Source organism: Cupressus sempervirens, chromosome 11, assembly GCF_028749045.1.
Source record: "Cupressus sempervirens isolate cs-2001-9-10 chromosome 11, ASM2874904v1, whole genome shotgun sequence".
Classification (NCBI taxonomy): domain Eukaryota; kingdom Viridiplantae; phylum Streptophyta; class Pinopsida; order Cupressales; family Cupressaceae; genus Cupressus; species Cupressus sempervirens.
The window spans coordinates 716,928,200-716,940,867 of NC_143128.1; positions in this window are offsets into that span (position 1 = coordinate 716,928,200).

Below are 12,668 nucleotides of genomic sequence, written 5' to 3' on the forward strand. Positions count from 1 at the left end.
AAGAAACTCATATCAGATTAGAGGAGAGGATCAGTTAGCAAGGAGAAGACTCAAAATCATCTTAGAGAGAAAACCAAGAGTCAAGTACTGAGTTAGTTTTAGCAGACTTGAATCAGGGTAAATCTCTTAACAAAGTGGTCTTAACATATCTTTGTAAATATCCTAATAGGTTCCTTACTTTGTTATAAGTGTTAAATCCTCTAATAAGGTTAGACCTAGTAGTCTCTTAAGCTTTTAACAGGGAAGAACTCTCATAGGGTAGATCATATTTTATGGTCAAACATTGTAACCTTAATTGGTTAACTTTATTATTGCAGTAGTGAAGATTTGTGGGTGTTATCCCCATCCTAATTTTACCTTCACTTTGGAGGGTTTCTGGGTAACAAATATTGTGTTATGTGTTTTACTTTGATGCATGTGATTGATTAGACCTATATGTTATAGCAGATTTACATTACTATTTTTACATGCACAAGTTATTGATAGATGTGGATGAATTTGTGAAAAGTGAAAAGTATTTTAGATTCGGATTCACCCCCAACCCTGTCTCAATATCTAGTTTATCCTATTTATTCCTCCATCAATCAATAGTTGTGTCATGAGGAGGGCTCTCATCTAGTTTTACATAAAGGCTCATGGACATGCTATAGTGTTCCTCCCTCTAGGACTCCTAGATCTTCATATATCCTCATTACGAGAATGGTGTGATTCTTCCTTCTTAGCCCTGTTATGAATAGCTAGACATACTAAAAGAGTGTGAAGTAATTGCCATATATTAGAAACTTGTTAATCACCATTATGTTGACCACTATTCCCTTCCTTATTTTCCTCATGTACACTTTTAGTCCCATGACTCATACAAGGGTTTGGTTGTCTACTCCTTATATGTCCTCTACTACCACTTACACCTCAACCTCTAACTACAAATACAGTTCCAGTAACCATATTTACTACAAAATATGAAAATGACAGGGAAAACAATATTTCAATACAAGAGGAAAAAAATAAAGATATCATGAATAGTCATGAAGAAATATCTAAAATAAAAAATAGCTTTAGTACAAGTTTTTTTTTTCAATTTTAACTATTAAAACATCTAATAGGAACACAATACTCCCAGAGTTCCCACTATTGAAAATAGTGCTCTGATACCAAGTGTAATTCCCCATTAGAAAACTCAAAAGAGATTAACTTTAAAACATGTAATTAAGTTTACAAAATATTTTTTTAAAAAAATACAAATATTAATGTAACAATAATATTTGATACAGTGCAAGGTGGAGAATCCCCAAAGGAGATGTCCTAACCCCCAGAAAGTAATCACATAGTGAAATAGAAACAATAACACAAGATATGATACTAATTCACAACTCTTTATTTATAAAACAACTGATTATAGTCAATGTGTCAGGTTGTGAGGCCTTCCCATTTATGGCCAAATACAAAGCAATTATAATAGTTCTTTAAGATCCCTCAAGACCCAACTCAAATCCTATATAGCCCAGATTTGTAACACAATAGCAATCTGGCAGAAGCCCACAAGATCTCAACTTGTACTCGCAAGCCACCAAGCAACCTCCTTGTTTATAAACCGTAGCCACTAGCTCTTCTCCAAATTTTCTATCTCAAATAATCCTCTACTAGTGATATATAATCTTCCAAAGAATGTTCCAAAATTATCCACACTACTCTCATCATCTCCTCATAATGATTTCTACATCAACACAAGCTCCTTATATAGCCAGCTAAGCCACAAGTTGGCTAGTCAAGCAATTAATTACAATATAGGTCCACCTTGGAAGAGTAAACCAAAAATATAACAAACATGAAAAAATATAAATTGCAAGTTATATTTAGGTCCGCACATGACCCAATAACATTTCTCTGTCTTAAAATGATTCCATTTCATCATACGAAGTCGCACAAGACAAAAACTCCACATGTTTCATGCAGAAACTAACCAAAAATTGATACCCAAGAAAAATCATGATATCTCCTCACTCTGATTGAATTACAAATTGTGCTTTGAAATAAATATATCATTTTAGGTCCTATAAAACCCCTTAAGTTTGCAAAGTTTTATTCACAAAGGATAAGTGTGCATCCATCCTGAAAGTCACATATAGAAACCCATTACAAAAAATAATAGAAATTGATACTCTAGGAGAATTTCCATATCTCCCAATTAGTAATTAATTAAGACTTTTTCTATCAACCATAGATATTTCTTTAGGCCCTCTTCAATTCCTAATATTTTCATCCTCTAAATCATTGCACAAAATTAGTTACGTCACCTACAATAGGCATGCAGAAACCAGAAAATATAGCTCCAGCAACAAGGTAAAACGGTTCTAAATTCAACATGATAAATCTAATCTCTATGCACACATAGGAAAAGGTTCCCTAGTGTGTCTCCAACACATCCCTAACAACAAAAATCATAACTCCGCCAAAATCCAAGCTCAATGCTCATGCATCTATATTGAATCAAGTAACAATAACATAACACATGCACACATTACAACTCAAAACATAGATTGCAATAATTACCATCATAATACACAACTCCACATAATGTAGATGTACAATCAAGAATTTCACCACATATCAGAATGTCAAAACCAACTGATATAATATCCCCAAATACATTTGGCTCTAGACATCAAGTGCATATATCATAAGGTATGAGATACAAATCAAAGTATAAAGTGCATATACCACATCTCATAAAGGTTTTGTTACTAATACGCAAATAAATATAAAATAAAAATATTTGAATATATAACATGTCTCCAAAGATGAATCAAGATAATGAAAATGCTACAAATATCACCTAGCACTAGAATAAGAAGTTGGAACATATCTCAATGACAAAGGTCACACTATCGCTCACCTTCGTGGAACTCGAAATAGCCCATGCTCTATGTGTTGAGGAAATAATAATAGACTTCATACAGATATCAAACCATAAAACCAATCTCAAAGATTTAAGGATGGAATCCTAAAAAGCTATCTAACTCAAGGTTTATACTCAACTATAAAGGTAGTACATGGTAATCAAGAGGCAACAATGCCTCTAGGAAACATAAGATGTATTTAGGGAAATGCCATAACATATGTTTAACCCTTGAATTTTGTCATGGTTACCTCTTTGGACCCAACACTCAAGTGACCATATACGGCATTAGTAAACCTCTCATATGGACAAGGCTACTAACCATGCAAGACCTCAATCAAGCATCTTCTCCCATTCCCATCCAAGTGAAGACCTCAATCTAGTACTCATGCATGGGCAAGGAATAAATCTTATTAATGACTTTATCCTAATAAATTTTTATTAAGTTATGTATAATAAGTGATCATAGCATCAACTTGTGGGCCACATCGCTTATTGTAAAACACTCCCATCTATACACCTACATAACATACCTTAAGCTCATAAATCATAAAGAATCTCATAAATCAATAATAATCGAGAATGGTACCATAAAGAAGGTAATTGGCACACACACATTGGTCCTCAAACCATAATTCTCACAAGTATATATGGCTCCTCAAATAAAAATATTAAAAATCCAAGATTGATCTTCAAACAATAGCATAACAAATCCAAAACATGTCCTCAAACCTTCACATAACACACTCTCAAGAGTATAAAATACACGAGCTTAGAACATTAGTTCGAAAAGAGTAATCATGACTGAAACATCGGCATAAAGTGATTAATATAAATAATACATATAATATACACTCCTTGAGCCTATGCATACAACCCCTATATCCAACATAAATCCCACAATTATCAACATTTGAGAAGATAATAAAGAGTCATACAATCACATAAATAGTCTCTAATGAATAAAAGTACAATTTTTTTTCTACTGTTTAGTTTATCTTTAAAACATTCATCTAAAATTTCTTCCATACATATACTTTTAGCTAAATAATTATTTAAATAAAAAAATTAACTGTCAAAACATCATATTTTTAATATTAAAATAATGATATTAATTTTTTAAATACAAATAAAAATATTAATGTAAAAACCTCATTTATCTAAAATAATAATATTTATTTAATAATCTTATTAATTTCTAAAATAAATAAATGATATTTTATTATATTTTTACAAATCCAACAATAAATAAATAAATCTAAAAACCTTCAAAAATGTGGAAAATGTGTATGCCCAATGAAGAGGTTGATAAAGGTTGTGTAGGGAACATTGCGACAAATTTTTCAAGAGTTGACCCATCATTGGAAAGTGTAGGTAGATATGGTTGCCTTGATAATGGCCTGAGAGCTGGGACTAAATGAAGACATGTCAGTAGTGCAATGGATGATGGAGGCCTTGTTTTCCAAAGACTTAATTGTGGGGATAGACTCATTATTTGAGTGGTCCTTTCTAGGCTACAAATTTAATAATGAATGCTTTGCCAATGAAGAAGAGGGGAATGAATTGGGGTATTTTTCTTCTTTTATGGTGGCCAAAGAGAGAAATCTATAGGGCTTACAAGTTGGAAATTATCAAATCTTGGTCACAACTAAAGGAAGAAATTTGCTTGTTTCAAGTGAATAATGAGCATAAAGTAGTGGGGTTTTTTATGGCTCCTCCGTAAAGGTGTTAGTTTGCAATTCCTTGACTAAGGAGGATGGTGGTGCATGTGGTCTTTCCACATAATTAACACCTAGGATGTGAATCTTTTTTTTGGGTGGAAATGGTGTTGTGTGAATGGCATGGTGGTAGCGATGTAAAGAGAAGTGGAAAGGAATTTTTTGGCAAAGAAATTAAATGATAAACTAAAAGAAATTGTCCTCTTTTTTTATGGAAAACAAGGTGGAAAAGATGAAAAGTAGCAGTGGTGTTAGTTTGTGGTGACTTATCAAGGAAGTATTCTACATACTTCATAATTCTTTGAAAAAAAAAAATTGGGCCCTATTTTATCCAGATTTTGGGCTGACATGTAATTAAACCCTAAAGCAGTAAAAATTCTTGTATAAAAAGAGCTTAGGTTTAGGGGTTTTTCATAAGGTGTGATGCAAAAATTGCTTTTTGCGGCAATATCTAGTTGTAAGGGATTATGGATTGTAATCAAGTTATAATCACTAGACCGTAATAATATTGGACTTGTTGTTTGGTGGACATAGCCCAGGGTTTGGGTGAACCACATTAAATCTTGATGTCTTGTTTTCTCTTATGTGTGATCTATTATTTTATGATATTGTTTATATTTGCATGAAATTATTATTTTTGTCTATGGTTTAATCTTAAAAAGTGGTATCAAAGCAAGGTTTTTTTTTTCAGTTATCCTCTGCAAGAAAGTCTCACGGTTGAGTGGGAGCGATGGTAGATGAGGGTAAGCTGAGGGTTGACAAGTTTAATGGGAAAAACTTTTAGTTATGGAAGATGCAAATGGAGGAATATCTTTATCAAAAGTATTTATGGAAGCCGTTGGAAGGAAAAACTAAGAACCAGAGAACTATTACAAATGAGGACTAGGAGATTTTAGACAGAAAGACACTTAGAAGCATTTGACTATGGCTAGCACTATTGGTGACATTTAACATTACAAAAGTGAAGATGATGGAAGATTTGATGGAAACCCTAGCAAAATTGTATGAAAATCTCTTTGCTTCAAATAAGGTATTTCCCATGAAGCGTTTATTTAATATGAAGATGGAAGAAGGAGGATATATTGCAGATCATTTAAATGAGTTTAATATTGTTAGTAGTCAGTTATCTTCTGTGGGTATTAATTTTGATGACAAAATTAGGGCTCTCTTGATTTTGTGTTCTTTGCTTGAAAGATAGAATGGCTTGATAATGGCTATGAGCAATTCTATTTATGGATTTAATACCCTAAAATATGATGATGTGATCAATGTTATTTTGAGTGAGAAAACTCGTAGGAAATCCTCAAATGGATCTACATTAGGAAGTGCTTTGATCACACAAAATAGAGGCAAAATGATTGAGAGAGGAAATAATTCCAAAAATCATGAGAAATCAAGAGGAAAGTCAAAAGGAAAGAGATCTCAATCTAGAGGACCGAGAGATTGTTGGTATTGTGGTAAAATAGGGCATAAGAAAAAAGATTGTTGGACTTGAAAGAACAATGAAGGAGATAAACCAGAAGGGAACAAAGAGGGGAATGCGGTAAGTAACAAATCCAAAGAGGATGCTTTGCTTCTGTCTTTAGAAAGTATTAATGATTCATGGGTTTTAGATTCTAGTGCTTCATTTCATGCTACATGTCATAGAAGTTATTTTATTGATTATGTCCAAGGGGATTTTGGGCTTGTTTATTTGGGGGATAATGAACCCTATCAAATTGTTGGAAAGGGAAAAGTTAAGATTAAGTTGCAGAATGGGAATCATTGGCTACTACATGAGGTAAGACATGTTCCAAGGCTAAGTAGGAATCTAATTTTAGCAGGAAAACTTGGTGATGAGGGTTGTATAGTTACTTTTAATGAAAAAATTGGAAGGTTTCAAAAGGTTCCCTTGTAGTAGCAAAACGTGTGAAAGTGGACAACTTATTTCTTTGTACAAGTCATATTGTTCCTTCTAGTTTAATTGTTTCAGAGAAAAATGAATGTTTAGGAAAAGTTGTTGTAGTTGAGCAGGGAGAACAAATAGTTAATGTAGATTTTGATGCAGTGTTGTGGCACAACAGACTTGGGCACATGGGTGAGAAAGGTATGAAAGTACTTCATTCAAAGTAAGTTTTACTAGGTTTGAAATGTGTTTATATGGAATTTTTTGAAAGTTGTGTGTATGAAAAGGAAAAAAAAAAGAGAGTGAGTTTTGTGAAGAGTGAGAAGGAAAAGAAAAGTGAGAGGTTAGAGCTTATGCATACAGATGTATGGGGACCGGATCAGGTATCTTCCTTTGGTGGCTCTCATTATTATGTTACATTTATTAATAATGCAGTTAGAAAAGTATGGGTTTATTTCCTTAGATAGAAATCTGATGTATTTCAAACTTTTAAGAAATGAAAATGCTTGGTTGAAAATAAGACTAGTAGAAAATTAAAATAGGGCATCCCACAATAATGGATTCCACTTTTTGACCAATTTTGACACTAAAATCAATATTTTTGAAACAATACTCACATTCGAGTGACTATATCTCTAAAACTATGAATAACTTTAAGATGATGTAAACTAGTGATTTCTAGTACTATGTTCCCACTTTGTAACCATATTTTTTAATTTTAAAAAAAAAATTATTCAAGTCAATTGTTTCTTCTCCTTTGAAGAGTGGTACATATGAAAAATCAATATTTTTAAAGAGTGAGTATGTTTGACATGCATAACTTTTTTTTTTAAAATGATAATGAGATAATTCTTTTAGTGTTGGATTTATAACATCAATACCCAGAGGATTTATTTGGTTTGATTCAATTTGGTTGAATATTGTATAATTTATGAAGTTTTGAAGTGACATCAATCGTAATTCAGACATACATTTGTTTTGACACAGATAACTTGAACTCAATTTATCATAAATCTTTTTTTTTAAATAGAAATCTATCTCAGCAACCTATTTCTCGATATTTTTCAAAAAAAATTGACCTAATTTACAAATTTTCTCGAAGTGTTGAAGTCATTTGATGTCCAATCGTTAATGAACCTATAATGAGTTAAACTCATAGTTGAAAGTCTTAATGAATATAATATGTATTATAATTATAGTCATTGTAAAGCTTTCTCTAAGCAGCACAAATTGGCATTTTTTATTTACAGTAGGAGATCATTCAATCTCAATTTTTGGTGTCCAAAGAGTGAATTTCATTTTTTTTAGAAAACAGTACCAAAAATTTATAAATTGACATGTTTGCATGAACACTATGTTCGTGCGGACATATTATATGAGCAAAATAACCGACGATCAAAAATTTAAGTTAACGTGTTTACGCAAACATGTAAAATAATCTATGTTCACGCGAACATACAAAAAAAGAAAATTTATCAAGATCTCAAACGAAAAAATGAAATTTTAATCACAAAATCATCGTTAAAATATGTTTGTGTGAACATATTAATAAGGTATGTTCGCATGAACTTACCTTATTTAAACTCAATATGTTTGCGTGAACATATAAATTTTTTATGTTCGTGCGAACATGGTTAGCACGTTCAGGTGAACATACTTAAAATTCAATATGGAAATTTTTCATCATTTCGCGATTTCCTTTGTCCCCCAAAAGTGGTACCCAATATTGTGGGTTCACCCAAATGTCTCAGGTTTGATAATGGTGGTGAGTATTTTAGTCATGAATTTGAAGATTATTGCTCCACTAATGGTGTTCGTAGAGAAAATATATATATATTCGAAGAACTCCACATGAAAATATAGTGGCTGAACTCATGAATAGGACAATAATGGAGCATGCAAGGAGCATGAGGTTACATGTTGGGTTGCCCTTAAACATGTGAGTGAAGGTTATCAATATTTTTGTATATTTTTTTAATAGAGATCCCTCTACTCCTTTGGGTTGTGGTTTTCTAGAGGAAGCATGGACTAGTAAGAGGGCGAGTTATTCTTTTCTCTCAAAACCTTCAGCTGTGAAGCATTTGCTCATATAGATTTTGAAAATAGAACCAAGCTAAAAGCTAAGTCAAAGAAATGTGTATTTTTTGGATATCGCATTGATGAATTTGGTTATAGGCTTTGGGATTTTAAAAATTGTAAAATTGTAAGCAAGGATGTCATATTCAATGAGAAAGTATTGTACAAAGAGATGTTCCAACAACATGAGAAAAAAAAAGGTGATTATGTAGTGATGGATGATACTCCAAAATATGTTCCAATAATTCCTCATGATGTGCAACAACTGTAACAACAAATACCACACACCCCAATGAATGTTAGATGGTCAACAAGGCTAAGTAGATCTCCAGAAAAATGTTCTCCTTCTTTGTAATCTATTTTACTAACAGATGCTGGTGAACCTAAATGTTATGATGAAGTTGTACAGGTGGATACTAAGATTCAGTGGGAGTTTGCAATAAAAAATGAAATGGACTCTTTGCTAAAAAATAAGACTTGAGATTTATGCAAGTTGTTTGTAGGTAAAAGGGATTTACAAAATAAATAGGTTTACAAATTGAAAGAAGAGGATGGAGGTAAGAAAATATTTAGATCTAGGTTAGTTATAAAAGGATTTGCATAGAAAAGAAAGGAATTAATATTGATGAGATATTCTCTCCTATTGTTAAGATGACTTCTATTCGCATTGTTTTAAGTATTGTGGCTACTGAAGATTTGCATTTGGAGCAACTTGATGTTAAAATAGCCTTCCTTCATGGTGATTTGGATGAAGAGATATATATGGCTCACTAACAGGGATTTGAGGTCAAAGGTAAGGAGAACTTAGTGTGCAGATTGAAGAAAAATTTATATGGCTTGAAGCAAGCACATCAGCAATGGTATTTGAAATTTGACAATATTATGCATGAGAATAGATATAGTAGGTGTCATTTAGATCATTGTGTTTACTTTAAGAGGTTGGATGATGATAGCTACATTATTTTATGTTTATATGTTGATGATATGCTTGTAGTAAGGTCTAACATGGATCATGTTAAGGGGCTAGAATGCCTGTTATCAAATGCATTTTCAATGAAGGATTTGGGGGCAGCAAAATAAATTCTTGGTATGAAGATTTGTAGAGATATGAAGAATGAGAAATTGACATTATCTCAGGCTGATTATATTGTGAAGGTGTTGCAACATTTCTTTATGGAGAATGCTAAAGCTATCAGCACACATTTACCTAGTCATTTGAAGTTGACTAAGGAGATGTGTCCCAAGACACAAGAAGAGGAGGATAAGATTTCTAAGGTACCTTATGCTTCATCTGTAGGAAGTTTGATGTATGCTATGGTATGTACAAGGCTAGATATTACACATGCAGTGGAACTCATTAGCAGGTGTATGAGTCATCCAAGAATTGAGCATTGGAATGTAGTAAAATGGATTCTCATATATCTAAGAGGAACATCTAGTAACTGTTTACACTTTGGGGGCTCTACTACTAATTTATAGGGATATTGTTTCCATTTTTTGCCTCCCACCAAAATTTGAATTTAAACGCAGCCCTCCCAACAGTCATCTTCCATATTTTAGTATTATTTAAATGGCTTGAAAATATCAAAAAAATAAAATGATAAAACCTTATGTTATTTCCTTCTGCTAGACTGCAACTTTCTGTGACATCAGATCTCTGGCGATCTATGGTGGGCGCTTTCCCGCATTATCAAAACAAGCGATCTTTAAACATTGCGAGGAAGCCCCTTAGTGACGTGTGGCAGGTGATTCCATGTTCTCTTATGGGCTACAAGGTGGATAAGGTGGTTGGTGAGTTGGCAATTCTATTTGTGCCCGCTTTCTTGCATTCTAAGCTTTGTCAGACTTTCTAACAATGCGAGCAAGCACCCTGGCAAGATGCATCCATGTGACATGATAGAGGGCAATTATGCAGGTCTAGAAGTGTATGTTACAAGCACCATTAGATCTCCCAAGATTAGTGGCTGGCGCATGCCCACAGTAAAAAGATGCAAGAATATTAAGGAATGCGGGCATGTGCCTTGGTGACACCTGTCCCACAACCTCTCATGTTCCTAGTTCCACCTTCCATCGTCCGATGTGATATGATCAATAGCTGGCGCATGCTCGCAATAAGGAGTTGCAAGGAGATTAAGGAATGCAGGCAAGCGCCTTGTTGCCATGTGTCCTCGTGGGGCCAAGTTGGTTTCACATGCTACAGAGTGATGCCAATTGGTTGCCAGGTGGATGTTGAAGTATTTTGTGGGCCCAAGTTTTTGTGTACGAGTGTAGTATATGGAGGATCTTTCGTCGATCATCAATCTTGTAGAGATCGACGATCGGCACTTCCCTACAATATGAAGATGTGAGGAATTTAAGTAATGTGGGGAAGTGCCTGAAGGACACATGTCCTTGCAGGCTTGACCAAGGTATTAATAATGGAGGCAATGCAGTTAGGATTGACGGCTAGCAGTTACATTGCGGTCAGGGTTTGAGGAGGTGGCACAATTAGTAAAGAAGGTATTGGTCAACCACATGGAGACTAGCAGAGTGGCAAAATAAAAGATCATTGTTCCATGTGGCTCATCCTGGTGCCAGAGTTAGGTTGACCTACTAATCATGCTGATTCATGAGCTAGAAATAGGGGAATTTGAGTTTTGTTGCACAATCTGATCCTTGTGATCAATGCCAACCATCCTTGAATGAGCGCTGAACACAGGAAACACTTCACCATCTCTGATCTGATCCATCTACCTATTTAGAACTATTTAATAGCACCATTTATGTCTTCTCAGGGTCATGTTCCAATAAGATTAGATATCATTGCACTTGAATCTGTACTCAGATCATATTTTCTTCATATCTCCATGATTATTCTCTGAGGGCATTAATGTCTGTGGTTTTGAAGTAACTCCAGTAAGAGTACATCTCAATTATGCCTAAACTATAAAGACAATTTTTATAAAATTTTTAAAAGGTCAACTTTTCTCTGATTTCTCTGATATTGCTTTGCAATTTCACTATGAATTCCCTTTGCCTCTAAACTATATGACATTTTTCCTTATCTCTTTTAGCCATTAATGTGAAAGTGCAAGAACTATTTGCCTCTCATTGGTGTTTTGTAGAGATCTGTAATCTGCATGACTGTATCTCTTTTTTCCTGTGAATGATGTATATGTGAATCTTCTCTTCCTTGTGTCATTCATCTGGGTTTTCTGATCTACATGTGGTTGCTAGGTTAAAACAAGTCTAAACGTGTATATCCTTTGGTCTCATGATGGTTCAATAGTGCATATATGGGTAGGGATTGGTTGAACACTCTATTTTGGTGCATCACCCCTTTAGGTTAGAATAGGTAGATTTTCTTTTCATGCATTTCTTCTCCCTTTTTCTCTTCAAGAGTAGTTAGGTGCATCCTGATAGTAATGGAAGCTGACCTTCTCTAGAGACTCAACCTCGCAGTTCAAATCCCAAAACTTGGAGGTTGTTTCCATGTTTGACAAGGTTGTCCTTAGACAAAAACTTTGGACAAGGGTGCAAACCTCTATGACAATAGTTTTTGGCACACCCAGTGGGACTCTATTCAAAAAATTTCAAGTCTACTGGTGTCAAAAGGAAGATCTCAAGATTAATTCTGAGGAGATAGTACTAGCTTCGGTGTTCAAGCCTTCAAGAGGCTCATTCTTCAAGTACTTGGTGACTCTGAACTTCAAATACATCTGGTTCCAGACCAAAGTTGTAGTAATTCATGCCCAAATTTGAGACAAGGGCATTTTCTAGAGGTAAATTTTAGTACAAAGAGCTTTCATTTTCAAATCCTAGAAGAAGAAGGACTAGAGTATCTTTATCACCAGTTAGGAGTACAATAGTAACAAATACCCCTACAAGATCTATTTCTACTTCTATTGTTAGATCTCAGCCTAGATTGCCATCAGCACATATCAATAGATCACTAATCTATATGGCACAGCCTAGAGCCCATACTTTTGCAACCTTTAATGGTGGAAATCCTCTTTTATTGGCTCAAAGACATGACATACCAATAGCTACACTCAAGAGTATACCATAATTTACTGGTGAGACTTCTATCTCTCCCTCAAAACACATTCAAGAA